The 20984-nt window shown below is 40.7% G+C and overlaps 1 long non-coding RNA gene across 1 annotated transcript in view; it reads left to right on the top strand.

Moving 5' to 3' along the window:
- Positions 1-15417, top strand: part of LOC117827964 — a 46388-nt gene extending 30971 nt beyond the window's left edge. The window contains exons 2-3 of the long non-coding RNA XR_004634306.1: positions 14438-14534; positions 14622-15417. This is a non-coding gene — a long non-coding RNA (uncharacterized LOC117827964). The remainder of the gene's footprint in view (positions 1-14437; positions 14535-14621) is intronic.
- The last annotated feature ends 5567 nt before the right edge of the window (positions 15418-20984 follow it).

Consider the following 20984-nt stretch of genomic DNA (forward strand, 5'->3'; position numbering starts at 1 on the left):
AATTAAAAATATGTCAAGGGAGCATAAATGAGCCTTTACACGTTGTACTGGTAGCATTAAACCTCATCATCCCCACCCACTTGTGCCCTGCAAATTTCCAGAATATTTTCTGCTGTGTACTCTTATCATCTAACCCAGACTTCTTACGAAAGTTTTACTAAGGGCTGGATGGAAAAAAGTCAAGGTGGTGTCAGGATGGAAATTAAGCCTGTTTGCATTCACACGTGCAGCCCAGCAAGAACATTTCAGGAAGCTTTTGTTCATACTTGAATAAAGCTTAAAGAGGTGGTATTATGCGTTTTCATATTTTTTCAAATATCGCATTAAAATGTTGGATACCTATACTAAATGTGCTCAAAGTTTCAAAATTATCAGGTAAACGTGTGCACAAGTAAACCCAGGATGAGACTGCAGGGTGGTTTGAACAGCTACTTCAAAAAGTATCGTGGGAATGCAGCGAGATCAACATGAGATTTGCTCAAACTGTGACATCACCATGGTATATTTGCCAATATACCATTGAAAGCCTAACCAAAATTTTCATGGGAATCTTAAGAATGTGTATGTTATCAAAACTGCGAGTGAAGTTGATAACAAAAAGTAAAAGTAAAATCAAACTTATTGAATTTTTTAAAGATCTCTTTTTTAGACTATTTCCTAAGACTGTTCGAAGTGAACAAAGCATGAGACAAATGAAATAGGGGGCAATGGGGACTCGTAATTTCAACTCAGTCAAGAATGACGGTGGAGGTTCATGTAGGTAAGAACCAAGGAACAATTGTGCAAGAACTGGAGCTGATGCTAATCCTAAAACACAATTTCTATCAATAGTTGTGCTTACTGTGCAAAATGCCATTCAATGGTAGCAAATATTAAGCATACATAGTAATTGAGAACAAAGACTATCTTTTCCAAAGAAAGACGAAGTGCTTTGGGACAACTTTTGGAACTTTGCAACAGCTATTGTTCTAAAAGTAAGGGCTGCTGAGAAGCGTTTTGAAATTGAGGTTGTGTGAACTTCCAGCGCAAATGGCCCTTTTATTCCACTTTTTCTGAAGTGTGCCTATTTCCTCTGAAGGCTGATAATACACTTACTGATAATTAAGATATGCCACTGCTACAGTATTACAGAGAGTGCTAAACTCCCTTTGCCCATGCTTAAAACCTGTTGCTGAAAATGGCATCTAAAAGTAGCTGCATTAAAACTGATCAATCTCAGCCATCATCACCTGTTCTGAGGAAGGTGTTAATCAGCCAAAGAGTTGAGTATGGAGTTTTTGCCTTTTTATAGTTTGCAAAATCAACTATCATTTTTGTAACAAATCACTGAGCAAAGGAAAGTCTAATTTTAACACATGAACAGAGTTAGCAGAGTGAAGTGTTTGATTGGAATGTGTTCTTAATCAGTTCTAGATGCTAACTAAGTATCATTGTTAAAAGGCAGGGATTTGGATTTGGGTTTCAAAGGAGGTTTAATGTAACATGCGCGCTGTTTAGTTCCACAAATATCAGGTATTAGTCATGTCCACATTTCTGTTCCAGGACTGTCAGAACTAATTGAAGAAATTAAAAACAAACTGGTTTGAGTGGCTGTAAACATGATTTCCTTAAAGCTCATTACTGTGCTTCATGCTGCGTGTCTTTGTTTCTGCCAAAAACATGAGTGTGTGATGCCATGTTTTGTAAACCTTAAGCTCAGCAGCACAGTAATGAATGGCTCTCTGTGCTTTTATAATGCCATGTTAATGCAAGTCTGTAAAAGCAATGTGAAATGTTGAGCTGTCTCTTTGTATAATAGTGGCCATCAATCAACATTTTTACATGTTTTGATGTGTTGTTAATCATATGATCATGAGGTCACAATTCCAATGCAGTAAAGTGATGGGTAAATGAGCTAATTAGAGCAGAGATCCAATTGATAATTACACCAAGAGGTAATTTGTAAGCATGCAAAGCAGTGCAGGGGATAATAATAATAACAAAAAGGCTGCTTTGTCATTTGCATTTTGGGCTGGAGAGCAAAACGCCTTGTGATGCCAGGCGCTCACTCATAGCACCATCCTCCATCTTTGAGCGTCTGAAAATGCCAGAGCGTAGGCGGGGGGCTGATCCAAAACAGAGTGCGGACTGGAGAATAAGCTCTGAAAGCCAAATACCTCAACACTTGGCAAGATATCTGTGAATTATTAGGAAAACTTTAAAAAACCCTGAAGGTTTATTATGGCCATTTTGTGCTTTGGTGCAGAGAAAATATTACTTTATTATCCATAACTCTTTAACTTCTGTTTAATATCTTTCTTTCATCTCCCAGGACTTGAAGGGTTAACAAGAGGGCTGTGAAAGAGGAAGGCCGGGGTGCAGATATCCTTATTATGAGCAAACACATTGATTGGACCTATAACCAAGCCCTTGGTTCCCACCTGAAAACCAATCTATGGATCTCTCTCAGAAACGATAACATTCCTTTGTTGCTAGCTCTCTCTCCTCCCCCCTATTGAGAGATGTGTGGAGCCAAAAGTCCCATACTCTGTAAGGGCTTTGAAGTATCTTCTTTAAGAGCACATGTAGGACCTTTTTTTGTTGCCTAGTTACAAGATTTTTCAGCTTCCATACAATAAAGGTTGCATTAGCTCAATGAGTTCATAGAAGCATCTTGCATCAAATCCCTAAGCAACATGCAAACACACACATGATAAAATTGGTCAAATATGCGAGACAGTGCAGTGAAGAGCTAGCATGTGGCATAGATGTGATATAGGAATCATTATGGTGAAGCTTGGATCATGTTAAGTTGTCATTGTTTGATACCCCCTTTACCCCTCTGCCTTTTTTGCCCCATGAAATATCAACTTTACACAAACAAAGACATAAAGCAGGAAAACACCAACTGCCAGAGAATAACAACAGACCGGTGTAGCCTAGCAACAGCTCAGAGACAGGCTTATTAGCTGTAAGAAGAGAGAAGAATGCAAGAGGGAAAACTTTGGCCTCCGTCTCTGCCTCTCTCACACAGGCTCAGATGCACAAACCCCACCCAACCGCCAACTTTCCTCTTCTCACACCTCTTCAAACTTGCTCTGTTTCTGACAATCCTACAGACCATCCATCAGGCTGCTGAACCCAAACCATATAGACCGCGCTCCTTCTTTTTCTCCATCTGCCAAGAGCGAAACATTTTTAATTGTCATTTTGTTGCTCTGTTTTCTAAATTTGGATGCAGCTGCAAGTGCCGGGCTAGGTATGCCAACTCCCCAACATAATAAAAGCAGCTTCACTTAATTGCCCTCTTTTAGTGGCAGTATCTAATGTCTTGGATTTGATTACTGAGACTGAGGAGGCTTGAATAGATGCTAAAGAAAAAAATGGTTTGTGAGGCTGAGTGACGGGCCAGGAGGATAAAACCCCCTCTAAATACAGAGCATGGGCATTTACAGTTCCTTGGTTCTACCCGAGTGGCCTAGGTGTTTTTAAAGAAAATTCAAAAGATTGTGATCACGCTCCCACAGCGCATTCTCACCCATACTCCAGCCTTTGATAAAAAGCTCTTTAAATTCTTCTTATCTGATTTATTTCGAACTTTATTCTCTCTGCCTGTAAAACTTTAATAGCAGAATATTCAGGTTATGCGCAACACCAGAACTAGAACAGATGTAAGAGTGAGTGAGGGGGAAACAAAGACAGAAAGATTTTGAAATGTGTCAGATTCTGAGATAGTTCTCGTAACTTTTTCACACTCTCTATAAACATTTACTTTCATCTCTGCATCAGCTGTTTTGCTGCCAAAAATAAAACTTTTATAATGTCTCTCTCTATCACCGTCATGCCTTTTACAGTCCCTCTCTCTCTCTCTTTCACGCTCTTACTCAGAGCTGCCTTCTTGCATCTCATTTCTTCGCTGACACCAAGAGACCCCCATATTGCCACCTCCACCCAGGGGGAATGTGCATTGCAGCTTCAGTAATTATCCTGCTGGATGAGAAGTGCCGAGGCCAAAGGGGCAAACCTCAGAGTGCACTATGCATTGCTGTCAGTGTCACCGTTGCATATGCTAAAAGAAAGTGTAACCCCAAATTTAAATAGGTCAGAGACGGAAAGGGCATAGCGAGGAGAGATTGTGGGAGAAAAAGGAAGAGATGGAGATGTTAAAAATACAGTGTTCTGTTTTCACATTTCATCCACACAGCAAACTCCCATCTGAATCGACACAAAAGCCCCTAAAAATCTCACAGAACAACAAGAAAGTACACTGAAAAAAATGTTTTGTTTTTTTTACTGAAAACAAAGTCTTGGGTAGGTAAACTTCCAAAGCTCTCTACAATAAATGGGTTTGCTGTGTGTTCACAGGTTTATTGAGAGGGCCACACTGACTACATCCACATTGCGTGATGCTGCCAATCTTAACTGCTGCAATTCACATGAGTGTGGTACAACCATAGACTATAAAATATGGACGTAGTATCCGTGACGTCACCCATCTTTTTCAGAAGAGCTGTTTGAGACCAGGCGGCGGCGGCAGCCATGTTGCTTCTGTCGAGCCAGTGTGACGTAAAGAGGCGGGCTTTGAGCCTCCTAGCCAACAGCTGCAGTGTTCCTGCAGGCAGCTGTGCCTCTCATTGGAAGACTAGTAATCTCAATATCTTCGAAATTGCTGCGTTAGAAAAAAATTCACCCCCCTCACAGTGAGAGGACATCGATAAATGAGCTATCCAGACTACACTTGTCTTTTGTACCAGGCTGTGAACATGTTTATTTCTGCTGTAAAGATTGCCTTTTTTGAATTGGTGTGTATGTGACTTCCGGTACTTCTGGAGCCAGCCTCAAGCGGATCCTCGATGAGCTGCAGCTTTTAACACTTCCGCATTGGACTCATATTTTTAGACCGGAGGTGGCCGCTTGGGTACAACACAAATTGTGTTTGTGCAACATTGTGCTCAAGCCGGCCTCACCTTTACTACAGATTTTTCTTTGATAACGAGCATAAATAATATTCTTTATTAATTTTATAACTAGCTGTGTTCATTATTTGATCCTGATTGGTCAAAATCGCTGAAACCGTTCTATTAGTTTGATATAAATTATGTCATGGTGTTTAGAATGTCTTGTTCTGAGACTTTTTTTTATAAAGATGTATACATGACTTAGTTTATAATCAATAAAATAATCTTTGAATCATGATTTTGAGTAACTTTGTTTTTAACTTAAGTTGCAAACAGGAAGTAAGTGGGTAATGTGTGGTGAGCAGGTGGTTATGTGAATTAAAATCCCTTCAGGGTGAGCAATATCCTCCCACTACAATCATGCTCGAACAGAATTCAAGCAGAATTCTTACTCGCATTTATAACCACCTGCTTAACTTACATTATCTCTTAAATATTACACACTACTTTTACAAACAACAATGACCTGCAGGCAAAATAAATTGTCAACAACCTACGTTTCTAAGATTTTATGTCAATGTGCTCATTTCTCAAATGAGCATCAATGTGAAAGGCTTAATGCTCTGAAATGCACACATGCTGCTCAGGCATACAGTTACAGTGTGGCCCAGGTTGCCAATTCAAATTCTGCTTTATTGAACAACTAGAAGTGTGTTCAAGGGTTTTTAAACATTTTTTCTAGAGTCTATTAAAAAGTTCTTATAAGAGCAAACTCACCAGTTCACTATCGAGCTAGAAGAGGGACGAGAAGGTTAAAAGCTCACTAAACCCCCCATATTTATGAAGAGGCAACAGGTTGTTGGTTCAGTGTTGCAGTGTGTTAGTGCCCCCTAACCCTCTTTAGTGGTACAAGTGTCAGTCCTAGATTGTTGAAATGCCACAACCACTTTACATCCTCAAGCAAAAAGCTGCATGGATCCACTTCTTTGCTCTGTGAGATCCATCATTACTTAATTACGCTAAACAGAAACTCTAACTGCAATTGCATGCATTATCACACATTTGCATTAGCTGTGCTTAGTCATTGTACACTAGATGACTCTGGAGCCAAACTTGGTGTTCTATGACATGGTTACACCTTGCAAAGTTACAGGTTTTGTTGACAAATTATAAGATCCTCTGCTTACATCATAGATAAAACATAAAGAGTTTTTGTTCCTCAGGCTTGATTAAACACGTTTATCTCTATTCTGACAGCTTACTGTGATTGGCTGAGAGCTACTCTAACGTGTCAATACTAGTATAGAGAATACATGTGTGCAAGTACCACAAGGCCTTGTTGAACTTAATCCTGTAGTATCTTTAAAACTACAAAGTAATCTGAATCATAATTTTGCTGATTCAGTGTGAAGACTTTTTTAATGTGTTAATTTGTTTATATTCAAAATTTGAATTTGAGGAACCTGAAACAGACACCCAGTCCGCACTTACCCAAACTGAATGGTTGACTTTGCAAGAGAAAAAAAAGCTCCTCATAAGAGTTTCTTGTTAATTTGGGTATGAGATGGAATAGTTTTCAAGGCCAGGTGAGAGATATTGCATTCACAGGTAATTCACACATGCAATTTAGCTGAAAAAAAGATGACTGGTCACACACTTCCATCAGTGTATGGGAATGTGAAAACAGCTAATCTCATACCAGTCCCACCATTGGTAGGTTTTTCTAGTGGGGGAAAAAACAAAATACGGACAGCAGCCCAATTTACAGTGAAAATGAGTATGAAGACAAAGAAAAGGCTAAATACATATACTTTAGCACTCCAAACGTGTAATAAGTCTTTCTCCAGTCTTTAGAGATCTAGTCTTTCTTTGGTTCACCGACAGTACAAAAGGAAAGGGAAGGCTGTGTGGAAGCAGCAGCAGCTTTGTTGGACTGAGATCTGGGTTTTACTCTGGATAAAGGGGGCTGAGATGGTGTGGGTCACTGTGAAGTTACAACCACTTCAAAGCAAATCTTCTCATCGATTCCTGGTTTTAAAATCTAACCTAAGAGACTGTTCAAAATACTTGAAATTTTGAAACCATAAAAGTAGGCAACCGTATGAAAGTAGAAGGTTGTAGGCTGTATCAGCTTACGGAATCACCTTCAATCTTGATATTGTATTTACCCAACCGGCAACCTCCGGTCTAAAAATATGAGTCAATGCGGAAGTGTTGAAAGCTGCAGTTCATCAAGGATCCGCTTGAGGCTGGCTCCGGAAGTACCGGAAGTCACATACACATGAATGGGAAAAAGACGATCTTTGCAGCATTAATAAACTTGTTCACAGCCTGGTACAAAAGATGAGTGTAGTCTGAATAGCTCATTTCTCGATGTCCTCTCACTGTGAGGGGGGTGAATTTTATCTAATTCAGCAATTTTGAAGATATTGAGATTACTAGTATTCCAATGAGAGGCACAGCTGCCTGTGGGAACACTGCAGCTGTTGGCTAGGAGGCTCAAAGCCCGCCTCTTTACGTCACACTGGCTCGACAGCAGCAACATGGCTGCTCCTGCCGATTGGCTTCAAAACAGCGTTCAGAAACAAATGGGCGACGTCACGGATACTACGACCATATTTTTTACAGTCTATGTATTTACCTGATTCATGTGAGGGAAACCAGGTCTCACAAACTGGTTTGGGTTGCAGGGTTGAAGTTCATGAAACGTAGAGGTCATTGAGTGTCATGCTGTATGATGGGAAGGTGTCACGTTTTGGGCGTAGTTCTGAGTATACCTGGCTGTAAGAGGACAAAAGAAGTACAGAGTTACAGAGAGAAGAATATGAGAACCTCCTTTTTTAGAGCTGGCCTTCTTAAAACAGTCTTTAAAGCTCCTGTGAGAAACTTTTGGTTTGTGTTGATTTTGGAGCCCCCTGTGGATAAAGCTGTAAGTCTTATCTTTTAGATTTTTTACTGAAGGCTACTGAATAATTACTTCGGAGCAGATACAAAAATGTAATTAAAATAGTTCACTATGTTACATTTTGTAAGTTCATAGTACAAAACATTTACTGTAACTGTGAATGTGAACTAGTTCACTGTGGTCTGTGTGAACTGATCTTACTTTTCACTGTGAACTTAGACAAAACCAGTTTCCAATGAAGTACCAACAACTGTCAAATATGAGGTTCTACTTTTCTAGCTGCATACATAAATCAGTTATATCATCTTTAAATCAACACTCAGTGTCATCTTTTCTGCATCACTGGTTGGTAGCCTTTAGTTGGTGGATGAGATCGATCCATTCTGCATCAGGGTCTTGTATCACCCTGTCAGGATTTTATTTTGTATAACCACCTGCTTACTAAACTTATCCCTTGTTTTAGCAGTGTACTGTAAATCACTTCTCCTGACACCCACCCACAGCCAGTGGTATGATGCATTCAAAATTACCATATAGAAATATTCCATTTTTATTTTGATAGTCTAGTTTACTCTTGTAGGTCAAAAAGAGGTAACCCTGTTAATTTTAGTCAGTTTAATAACCATTTAAAAATATATATATAAACAGGAGCCTCAAGCTACTTTTGTAATATTATGGCTGCTTGCCAAAATAAGACTAAGTCCAAGAAAAGGCTCTAATGGAGTTAAATTTGATAAAATAGACAAACAAATAAATGCTTCACCATACTCGTGCATTAAGTACGTTTTTCAAATTCACCAACTTGACTTGTGTCCTCACTGTTTTATCATTCCAAATTCTTTGTTAACTTGTCTTCTGCTGCAACACACTCAAAAACACACGCCCAAAATTATAATTTAAAAAGGAAAATATCATCCATGATGCATTGGGTCGCCCCCTGTCAATTTAGACTATTACATAATAACATACAGAATCAGAGCAGCAACTTCTCCAGAGAGGAAGCGAACTGCATCATTGAATTTAGGATATGGCCTTCTCAGATTTGAAAATCTGATACTGTAAATCCCCAAACATAATTGACAGCCTGAATGCATATCTAAACTAATTTACTGTATCTGTGATGTCAGGACAAATTTGATGATCGAGAGGAAAGTTTTCCAGTCACAAATAAAGTTGGATAGAGAAGTGCTCTGTGCAGCCAGTTTTGACCCTAAACATAATTCTTGGCACCAATAGCTCAATAATTTATTGAAAATCTGATGTAATAGTATGGAAGAAGTAAAAAAAACAAAAAACAAAAAAAAACAGACAAAGTAGTCATCTAATTTAGAGATGGTAACCTTTTGCTACATTTTCTTGACTTGGGTATTTATATGTTCACGAAGAGCAGGTATGTCTGTGCAGTTTATATTGGTATGTAATTTCCAGTTCTCTTGCTGTGAACTGTACTTTTATGATGAGTAATTTCTTCTTGTCTAATTACATTGGTGACAGCCAGTGTTGTTTTTGGCAGCTATCTTAGTTTTAGTCTTAGTCTTAGTCTTTTGGATGAAAACGATGCTTAGTAGTTTGTCACATTTTAGTCATTTCTATATGTGATAGTTTTAGTCCAGTTTTAGTCAACGAAAACTCAAAAAAGTTTTAGTCAGTTTTTGCTCTCCTGGCTGACACCTGACCACGTAAACATGCTATTTTTTCTCAATAAGAACGAATAGACGGAAAACTGGACACTGAGTCTTAAATATGATTCTGTTCAGTTGTCCTGTTGCAGTAAATCCACATTTTCTGGGTCTTCACTGACTCTGCGTCTGTGGAGATTATTTATGAGCTTGCTCCACATGTTGATATTCAGCATGTTGATTATTTTGTACACTTCAGTATGATCTGTAGCTATTTAATACTATCAGTTATATACATTGTGTTGTGAAGGAAATTTTGATTTAGGGAATAAACGGATTTGGCATTATTCTTGATATGGAAAACGATCATGTTTTTTTAATGATTAATCAATCATTGATCATTAACATTTCCAAAAATCGATCACAGAAAATACTTGAAATTTACATCCCTACTATGTGGTGTTTTTTGAGTGTTGATAAGGGTTTGTGGTTTTACCTTGTGAGGTAGAAACAGTAGCAAGGCAGGTTCTGCACAATACCTGACGTTGCGCAGCATCTTCTTTTTTATAGCAGATTACTCGCACAATAGGCAGAATTGTCGTGCATTTTGAACGTCTTGACAGACCACTCACTAACATTTTCGTCCAGTCTCGTCTCGTCAGCGAAAAACTCACTCATGTCTCGTCATGTTTTAGTCATCAAAGAGCCATGTTTAGCTCGTCACCGTCTCGTTATCGTCATGAAAGAAAGGGGTGTCAACGAAATAATTTCGTCATCGTTGACGAAAACAACACTGGTGACAGCTCATCATTGAACCTCATTAGTTGTTTTTTCTAACAGCTACCATGTATTGAAGTTTTATACGATGTTGAGGAGCTGTGTAGCTATCATTTTCCACCCCCACACCCAGGGTTACATGTTCTGTACATTTCTGTTGGATGTATGCTCTGGAACAAACTAGATTACTCATCTGTGATGTTGAATGACTCTTGATTATTCATATCATGGCTGTACAACTTGCATTATTGTTCAGTGTGAGGCTTGATCAAAGAGACAGATTAATTAATTTATGTCACAAACAGGAACAATGCCATTGGTGTGTGATAGACAAAAAATAATATGCAGCCTCATTTGCATGTGTTAAATAATCCAAAAAACATAATTAATTTGACAGTGATACATTATCTTTAAAAATGCTGCACACAGAATCGTTTAAAGTGCTGTGCACAAAGAGTAAGAGGACACACTGTAACCATCTGCGCAGTGTTGCAAAATAAATGCGCTCAACTGGTGATGATTGTGATGAATTCTTCATGTGGCCCACCGTGAAACATAACACCCAACCACCTCCCCTGTGCATGCACGCGCGCACACACACACGCGCGCACACACACACACACACACACGCAAACACACACACACACACACACACACACACACACACACACACACACACACACACACACACACACAGGATAAAGATGCCAAGGTTTTAACTTACCTTTGGCTCTGTTAATGGTAACTGTCTGCTGAGGGGTACAAGGTCTGGCTTTCTCCTGAGGGGCAGCTGCTTTCTTCATGCCCGCCTTGGCATCACTAGCCCAGGACCTGGCATTACCACCCACGCCATCTGTACCTGCAACTGCAATATGCACAGCAAGAGGGCAAGGATTAGCACTAAACCCATTCCACATGCACGCCGTCTAGTCTGGCCCGTGTCATGTTAAGTGGGAAGCAGAGGGTAAAGCTTAATAGTACTGTTCCTTTTTTTTTGCTGCAAGGGAATTATCTACAGTCTCTGCCTCAGGGAATCAACAAAGTGCTATTGAATCAACAGGGCTGATATGAGTAAATTCTATCATATCAGCACCGACTGCAAACTGCTGGAGAACTGCCATTGCTGTGTATCACAAACTCACACATATTGAGCAAAGCAGTGCTGCCTTTAACTACAGTACACCTGCTGTGGGATTCAAACTGGGCCACAAATACCAAAAATACATATTATTTTTGTATTCAATTCAACTTTTATAAAAATGTGCTCAAGTTTCACTCAATTTTTTATTCATATATACTTAGAGTAGCAGGGGAATGACAGCCCTGCAAAGGTTGAGAAGCCATACAGGCCATATTAGGCCTTCAAATTAACACAGTGTACTTGAAATGTTGACTTATTCCCTATCTTTGTCCGCTGTTTCTGTTCTGCACCAGCAACCAGTATATAAGGCTATGCGTGTAAATCAGTTTGCTTCTGCACAGTAATCCCCTCATTATGAAAACCTCTCCCACTGAGTCATCCAACTGACGAAGTACTTCTCTGCATCACCATACAAAGTCATGCTGTTTGAACACCTACACAGAGGGACACAATGTTGGCACATGCGTTCATATGTGGGTGGACTTGTCAGGGAATAGATGGGATACACTGCACTGCCCTCAAATTGATGAAGTTGTTCAGATTGGGCAGTTTTTTTTATAGATGGATTTTAGTGTCAAGAAAGTCTCAAAGTCTGAAGCCAAGCCATCTGTTCTGTTTTAGAACAAAAAAAAAAAAGATCATTGACAGAGTTTTAAATGGCTGAAAGAAAACGGGGGAGGGGGGGGGGGGGGGGACTGTGCAAGCTTGACTTTTGCAAAATTTGCACTCAGCAACTTCTGAGAGCCAGGTGCTACTACCTCTCTCCTGGCTTTAATTAGCCCAGTCTGACTGTGTCATTAATATCAATAACAGACTCTCGGACAGGGATGTTTGTGTGGGTTTGTGCTTTGCTAGCTCCAGAGGGTATTCAGAATGGCATAAAATTGTTTTAATGATAACCGGATTGTTCATATAAACTGATAGGAGAGGCTTATGTAACCCGGGTCACAAAGAGTTAACAATCTCAGCCAATCAGAGTGCAGGTCTGCAGCGCTGCATTGAGCTAGACACACACTAGTTAACACTGGGTGACACTGCAGAGAGAGAGGAGCTGCTGCTGAATGGTAAAAAGTTAGCACAGATAAAAAGTGTAAAAGCACTATTATGTTGTCAAATCAGAACGGTAACAGCCTGTATTTTGTTGAAAGCTTGTAGATTTCTGTGAGACCCAGCTCACTCGAACCTGCCGAGTGACACAGAGAAATCCCCGAACTGATGAGTCACTGTAAAAAGTAAATAGGTAAATGCTGCAACACGAGGTTAAGCTAGCTACAATTGTATAGCTCACTAAAGTAACGCTGTTTGACAACTCATTTGGAAATAATATAATGTAGCGAGGAGAGCGCATGTGAGTTTTTAAAAATACCAGGAAAAACTTTTATCAAAATGAAGGATTAAAAAATCCTTTCTTTGAGGTGACCAGAGACCAGGGGTCTCATTTAGAAAAGAGTGCGTAGAATCCCTGCTAAAAGAGTACCACACTTATTTACATCTTCTGATGTTACTTTGGTTTTACCTCCCGACGAACATGTTAGGATATGGCCTGTGTGTTTCCTCTACACTTTGGAGAAATGTGACGGTGAGACAAAGCTGATTAAATATTTGATGAACTTTAAGACAAGCTTTAACTCGTTATGACAGCTTATTGGAAACGACTCACCACAGAGTATACGAGGAAAATTATATGAAATATTAATTTCATTAAAAATAATTTTTATTTTACTTTTTATGTTTTTGAAATATTACTTTCATATTTTAATATCTGAAATTACCCATACAAACTGCTACAATAATGTATAAAAACGTGTCATAAAGAGTGTTTAATTGCTCGATGTTTTCACTGGCTGGTAAAGCTACTGAACAGTTTGATATTGAAGCCACATAAGTTTGTTTTGTCAAGTATTTAATTTCATGATATAGTAATTCTGATTTAAAAAGAACAGAAGACATGCAAATATTGTTTCAAGTTAATGCTGTATGGGTTATTATTCATGTAACATTGTTTTGCTTTAATTTAAAGTGGATAACATAAAGAAAATAGAAATTTGGTTTCACTTTACACAGAAATTAATTTAAAATATGCTTATTATACAGTTTTCATTATACTAATGTATGTATATATTTAAGGGATTAATAACTCCTGATGAATCAGAAAGGCAAATGATTAATGAACATTTCTGGCCATGTCAATGCATGCAGGTCAGGTTTTCTGAGATTATTTAAAATTGATGGCTAGCCAACCCAGAAGAGACCTCTAGATCCCTGGATTGAAGATCCCTGAGTCGAGGAGCAAAAACTGTGAGCCTTTCCCCTCTCCTGCCACAGCGATAGGGTAAACATCATAACCAGCACCACTGTAGCACTCAGCCCCTGCCCACTTGCCCAGCCTGAACCCCAGACTTTGACTTTACCTTTTTTTGACTTGACTTGGAAAAGACAATTTACCCCCTTCTTTCTTCTTCGAACACATTCCCTGTGCCTTTGGAAGGACTGAGTCGTTATCGTCACTGATTTAAGTGCATGGACTGAATAGTGATATTATAATAGGTGTACTATTATGTTTATAGTGATTTTGTTATTACTGAAATAGTGAACTGTTGAAAGGTTGGAACAATCTGTGGAGTGATAATATTTAAGAAGGTATTTTGTTGAATGTAGTTACTTACCATACTGTTGGATAAAAATATTGAGAGTTAGTCAGAACTATAAGGGTGCACCCATGCAGATAGAAAGCAGTTAAAATAACTCAGTGGTTTATAACCAAGAAAAAGAGTGACAAAAGAAATAATTTGTTTGTGAATTGAACTGAATAGAGAACTTTTGTTTATTTATTTGATTTTGATCATTTCCTACTAAAAATACAAGGTACCAGTTCATAATCTCTGGTCTCGTGTGGTCATTTAATGTTGCAAACAGTCTCTTCTGCCTCCTATTCAAGCCTGATATCCTCTGATTCTGGTCCGGTATAATTATAACTACTACTACAGTACTACATTACTTTTACTCCCAGTAGTGTTAGGAGCCATGTGCTACACTTGTAAGAGGGAAATTGGGCAGATTTTTAGCAGATGTGTTACATTTAAGAGCAGTAAAGTTGTTGGCCTTCTTTTTCTCGCAGCTGATCGTGGGAGTGTTGCATTGGCCAGTGGAGCCAAATTTTTGAAGGTCCAGCTCAGATTTCTGATCTCCTGCACAGATGGAAGATACCTCATGGGGTACATTTTCCATCCTCCTCTGATGGGAAGCTCCACTCTCTTGTCTGTGATTTGGTAAGTGAGTAATTCCACTTTTCCCCTTCGCAGTTTCAGCCTTGGGATGCCGATCATGAGCTTCACCCATCGCCAAAGGCCTCAACCAAGGCTCCAGAGCTGGGAAGTCAGCCAGTAGGTCGTTGGGCTCCTGCTGTGCTGGGGATGCTGCTGGTATGTTGGTTTTCAAGCTTGCCCAAGGTGCTTCTGCTTTGCCTTGGACCCAAGCCTGTGCATGGGCGGTCAAGCCGTGTGGTAGTGGGGATGTCACTTGGACCGAATGAAAGGGGAATCTCCCACTGGCCCAGCATCTTCCCTGAGGCTGAAGGCTCTGTGGGACATGGTTGAATGCCAGCCTTAACAGGCTGAAGAAAGACCGGGATAGGCCAACAAAATATTGGTATTACCTTAATGTTTTTGGTGTTAACAGGGATGGACAAGACCACAGGAAACTGACACAGGAGAATTTCTCGCCTCTAAAGTCATGATCCTCCCCACATTTCTTTGGCCCTTTGCCTCCTCCTCATCTCGTTTCATCTGTCCCTCCATCACAAGGCTCAGTATCCTTGAAGGCTTTACAACATGTCTGTGGCCTGAGAGATAAGGGTTAGGAAGGGTGATGTCAGTGGTCCTTCTCAAACGGTGTGTACAGACCCAAATCATCCGTCTTTTTCTGCTGCTCCTCAGTCCTACAGGGGGAGGAGAGAGGGACACAAACATGTGAGTGTGGCCCGGTTAACACATCTTTTAAACAAGACAGTCCATCAAACAAAAATGCTATTACAAGGTTAGCTTGCTCCTGCTGTCTTGTACTCAACAATTTTCTTGTGAAGAGAGTAAAACCCGGAGAGCAGAGTCCAAATGTTTCTTCATGTCTGTTTAAATTCTGCTTTTTTGAGGGATTTTAGAAGCAGGTGACATTTTCTTAGGGAGGTGATTACTATTTTCATCTTTTAGTTTAAGGAAAAGGTCACTTACATCAGGAACAAGCCCAGAACAGGTTTAATCTGAGGCACAGGGAGATTACTCTGCTTTTAAATATCAGGTTGAAAGATTGCACAGTTACGCCTCTTGGTTATTTAAAGTTTTAGGGTTGAGCACAACATCCTGACCTAACCATTTGTCTTTATTACAACAAAGGCCGGTAAGTTAATTAATACACTTAATTGTGTTTTCATAGCCAAGTATGACTGTGGACTCGAGGCTGAGCCCAACCTTTGGCCTTAAAAAGCAGGAATCATAAGCTCTGTGGCACCATGTGGTGTGGCACCTTCTTCAAACCATGACTTTTTAATGAGGCTACTCTTTAGTCACCAGCCTGTCGCCTGTCAAGCCGCGATGCGGAACAGACGGTCCAGTGAGACCAGGGACGCTTTTGATAATGGGGCGTCACGGAAGCTCCTGGCGGCCGGTGAACAGATGGTGTACGCTAACATTATACAGTGGGTCTGTGACCACACAGCAGCCCACCTGATCTACACTGAAATGTTAAGATCTGGGTTAGAGATGGGCCTCGACTTCTCATTCATCCTTCCATCAATACATCCAACTATATCCCATTTGCATGGACAAATAATTTAGTAAATGTTAAATGTTGCGATGGGAATGACTAATGACACAATAGCTTGTAAAAAAGCTGCAGGTCAACACCAACAACCTGCAGACTCTATTTCCTCCTGAATCCATTTAACCATTTAACTCATTCTAATCAATCAGTTCATCTTTTTCATCCAAATCGCAACAAAGTTATCTCATGATGCTTAAATGCAGCTGTAGACTGTAAGAGATAGATGTGAGTTTCCCCCAGTAGTTTCCCATTTTTCGTTGCTTTTAAATGAATTGATAAAATTTAAGAAATCTGCCATAATTTGGTCGCAATCTCCAGTAGTCCCAATTTCACCCTGTCCTCTCCAAGCAGTTCGTCATACATGTTGTTGATGGGCTCATAGAGGTAATTTGTCAATTTCAGCTCTTGCAAAACACGTACGGTCGTATTTACGACTCTATACTTCTCCATGTCGATAATGTTCAGGGTTAAGAAGTACTGAACGGCATGAATAAACTTTGGGGTGTAGAGTTTTTTCATCAGCTGCTGATAGTTGTTGAGGTAAGTCTTTTTCAAGCTGCTCCAAACACTCGTGCTGTCCCTGGCTGGGATGGTTGACTCTACACCTGTAACACCTCTCTAGCTGGTACCTGTCCACAGTAATGTTGAGCAGATGAAACACAATGGCGTTAAATGCTTTCAGAGCTATATCTGTCCCTCTCCACCCGCTCCATCTCCGGGTGAAGGGGAGACGGGTGGAGTCTGGCAGGGAGGGGGGAGATCGGTAGATCCTGCTTCATCAGGCTTCAAACCACCAATCCTCTCCCCCTCCTCCACTCCATCTCTGGGTGAAGGGGAGGTGGATGGAGACTGATAAATCGGTAGAACCATCCAGCGAGTGAGAGGCCTGGTGTGAATGAGAAGGGCCGGGACTAATGAATGAACATTGAGATTTTCACGACTAAACCTCATCAGTCGGCATACACAGAGTGGATCGGAGGCTTCGGCAGCCAGTGAACCGGGAGCATTAGCTTCAGGTTAGTGATCTTGCTTACAGAAGAGAGTGAGTAAAGTGAGTTAGCGCGCTAACTCTAGTCGCGGTTAGCTCACCTGCTCCATCCACTAAGTTATTTTAGAGCAAAATACTCTGACATACAGGCTTGGTATTCACTTCTAACCAGCCTCCGTGGGTTTCAGGTGTAACATGTTTTTTGTTTTCATATATTATATTAATTTATTATGATTATCACAGACCCACATTGATTAACAGCACTACTAAATCCCTATATAAATGTTTTCAGCTAAAAAACAAAAAAGTGGTGTGGGGTTTAGTTACACATTAAGTGTAAAATGATCTCTTTCTGTATTTTTTGTGTGATGAACTTGTCAGTGATCCCAGACCCTGTGTACCCTGCTCAGCCTTACCAGAAAGATGGTTTATTATCTCTTGCCTTCAAGTCCTTATTCTGTGGTCTCCCAGGTGAACCACCAGATGATCGCACAAACTCGGTCAAAGTCGTCAGCACGGATTGTGCAAATTGATCCAGGTGGAGCGAGGAAATGGTGGGAATGAGCTTGGAAAATGTGTTGTGGAGTTGGTCTCATCCGAAGATCCTGTGATAGCATCATTTTCTGTCTTTTGTTCACAAGCATGGGGCTGTCAGGCTCGTTATTGTGTTTAGGTTGGGTTTATTTTGAAGGAGCTTCTTGAAATGAAACAATAACTGGTGTCAGTTTGGCAGGGTGCTATGGTAACCGGTTGATATTCGAGAATGATACCGTGACGTCTGTCCCAGACGCTCTAAGAATCACGAGCCGATTCGTAGCAACTGCTTTTATTCACTGTCGGCCGTGACAACGCCAGTTCCAACAGGAGCAACAAAACAAACTCTTAATCAATGAATAATCTCCTAACTCCTTTCTCCCGCTCGCACTCACTCTTTCATCTCCGCCCCCTCCTGATGCCTTCACTAACTCAACACTGTAGGAATTAACAGCATCTACACTGAACACAACCAACAAACAGTAGAGCTGTTACAATACGTTTGATGATTTTGAAGTCATCTGATGTTGGAAACTCAGACATAATTAGGGCCCGAGCACCAACAAGGTCGGCGAAGGCCATCCTTGAAACCCGAGTGATTATTATTATGAGGGCCTGAGCACCGACAAGGTCGGCGAAGGCCCTTTTGAAACCCAAGGGATTATTATTATTATTCTTATTATTATTATTACGGCCCGAGCACTGACACACAGTGGTGGCCAGGCCCTATTGTATCCTGAAGGATGGCTAGGATTCTTCCGCCACTTCAAAGACAAATTTGCATGCCTCAACGTGGACCAAAACTCACCAAAATTTGTCCCAAATTCATCCCATTTATATATCTTGGGGCTCTTATATTCAGGAAGTGCAGACATTTGAGGTATACCTCCTGCGCCCATCAGGGTTTTCACTGTTTTTGGCACTGTGCTAAATCTTTTAGGATATTAAAACCTTAATATCTCTTACATACAATGTTACACAGAACCAAATATTACATGTATGAAAACTGTCCCAGGCTTGATGCGTCTGTATGCAAATATTCACCGATATCTTATAGGGCCCCCTACTGGCAAAAGGAAGTCACATGTCTTACTGTATGATGAAAGGATTCTCCTGTTTTGAACATTTATTTTTCAAATGTGCTCAGAAACGGCCTTCACACATTCATGAGCATCACTGGTCAGACTGTGACCTGTCATTGAAGGGTGTGTCTGGCACCCCCTAAAACTTTGTATGAAGGAGCTATAAGTATTTCCTGTTTCATGGCGAGACATCAGTGTTCAATCTGTTTCAAATTACATACACATGATCAGGGTCCATTCCTCAACTCATCTATGGGTTCATTTCCCTCCAACAGCCATAGCGCCACCCACAGGAAATACATGGTACTGAAGTTTACATGCAATACCTGATCTCTTCCAAATTTGACATGTTTCATCATGGACCCAGCCTGAACTTATCTATATACACCTGTTTGTCATATGAATAGCGCCACCTAATGGACACAATGAGTATTTACTCTCAGAACTTGTGATCACAACTCTTTCTATAATGATCTGTGATGAACAATCCTTCAGAACATAATTAGAGTCACAGCAGCACCTACTGGTGACAGGCGGTGCTGCAATGTACACTATGCTGATAACTGCACGAGTATGCTCAGTTTCAGCCTAGGCAGCACAGCAACACCAGCAGCACATCAGGCGGTCGCGCACATCAGGCGGTGCTTGTAGGAGGGCCCGCACATATCCACTTGCGGTTTTAATTTATTATTTGTAGTTACTCCAAATAAATTGCTTATGATGGTGTTATTTTTTCTCCTGTAAATGCACAAATGTGTCTGATGCGGTTATCTTGTAGGTTCTTGTTGTTTTTCCTATCACGTGTTAATCATTTGAATATGTTCCAGAAAATCTGAAGTGGAATAAAATATGCAGCTGCGTGTCCCAGAACAACGGAAAAGGATGGCATGAGCCCTCAAGTGACGGAGAAGTTTAATTTAATGTTGCGGGAAGAGTTTTATTATCTCCATCATATATGTCGGGTTGAAGGCCAACGCGCATTTCATTATCCTGACTGTTGCCACGCACGGTGCAATGCGAAAAAACTAATTACACCGGTCATATGCAAAAGTGGAAATGACATTCAAATTTACTGGCGAGGGTTCCAGCCTGTTAAGCATCAATTTCACGTTTAGTGAGCAGGAAGTGGACATCTATGTTAAACTGCCGGGCCAAACCGATGATTGGTCTTAATGGATGGAGACAATGGCCTCGTTGTGAGGCCCTAAATCTTACTATAACAAATTGGAACAAGGTGGATTCAATGTTTAATATATTATTTTCATTATCAATGTTATGATCATTCCCATCAAAACTATTTAGAAATTATACCAGACGTGAATATTGAGGGATTGAGAAATGGTCGTTTACTGCGTAAAAGTCAATTATTGACCCTTTATCGCACCTAATGAGTTGATCTTAGTCACAGGTGAATGGAACAAGGTAGATATGTGGAGGATTATGAGATGACTGGAGATGGTGCTGAGAGTGAGAGAGAGAGGAAGGGAGAATAAGTGAGAAAGAGAGAGGTGGAGGGAGGGAGAGAAAGCGAGAGAGAGAGAGCGAGAGAGAGAGACGCGCAGAGAAGGAGCAGGTCTGCAGTCTGAATCTTGGCGTCGCACAGACCCGAGACGACGCTGTGGCTCAGCGCTGCGATACTGGGAATACATCCATACTGCATATTTCTCTCTACACTCAGATCTGTGACTACACTACAACGCTGGTCGAGAACTTCTCATAGCAAGGAGAATTTTCATTGGATCCGGATAACCTCTGTGGCTCTCCATCATTCTTCTTCGATTCCTTCACATCTGAGGACGAGTTGAAAACGTGGATTATCGGCACCGCAGATGTTGTTATTAAAGGGAGATAAATTGAAGAGAAGGACAAATAAGTGCTGCTGGACAAAGTGAAGGAGGGATCTCCTGGCTTTTTGACGTGTGTCTGGTGATATTACATATGTGGCGCGGACGAGGGATTTTCGTGATTTTTTTATGCCTGCGGGGTTTATCAGTGACCACTTGAATCACGTCTCTCCCCCCCCCCCCTCACCCCCCCCTTTGGCTTTGCTTTCCCTCCTTTTCCTCCCCTTTAGGTGTGAAATCTATCTTCTCAGACAGAGACTCCGAACCCCTCGGTGCCCGCATGACATGGTTCAGTCCAGCTGCGAGATCCGAGCCTCCTCCATGCATTGGGATTTTTCTCAGCGCCGACACCGAGTGAATCTCTCTTTTTTGACCATCTGAGAACTATCGTGCCTGCCAGAC

The sequence above is a fragment of the Notolabrus celidotus genome, chromosome 16, assembly GCF_009762535.1.
Source record: "Notolabrus celidotus isolate fNotCel1 chromosome 16, fNotCel1.pri, whole genome shotgun sequence".
NCBI classification, from domain to species: Eukaryota; Metazoa; Chordata; class Actinopteri; order Labriformes; family Labridae; genus Notolabrus; species Notolabrus celidotus.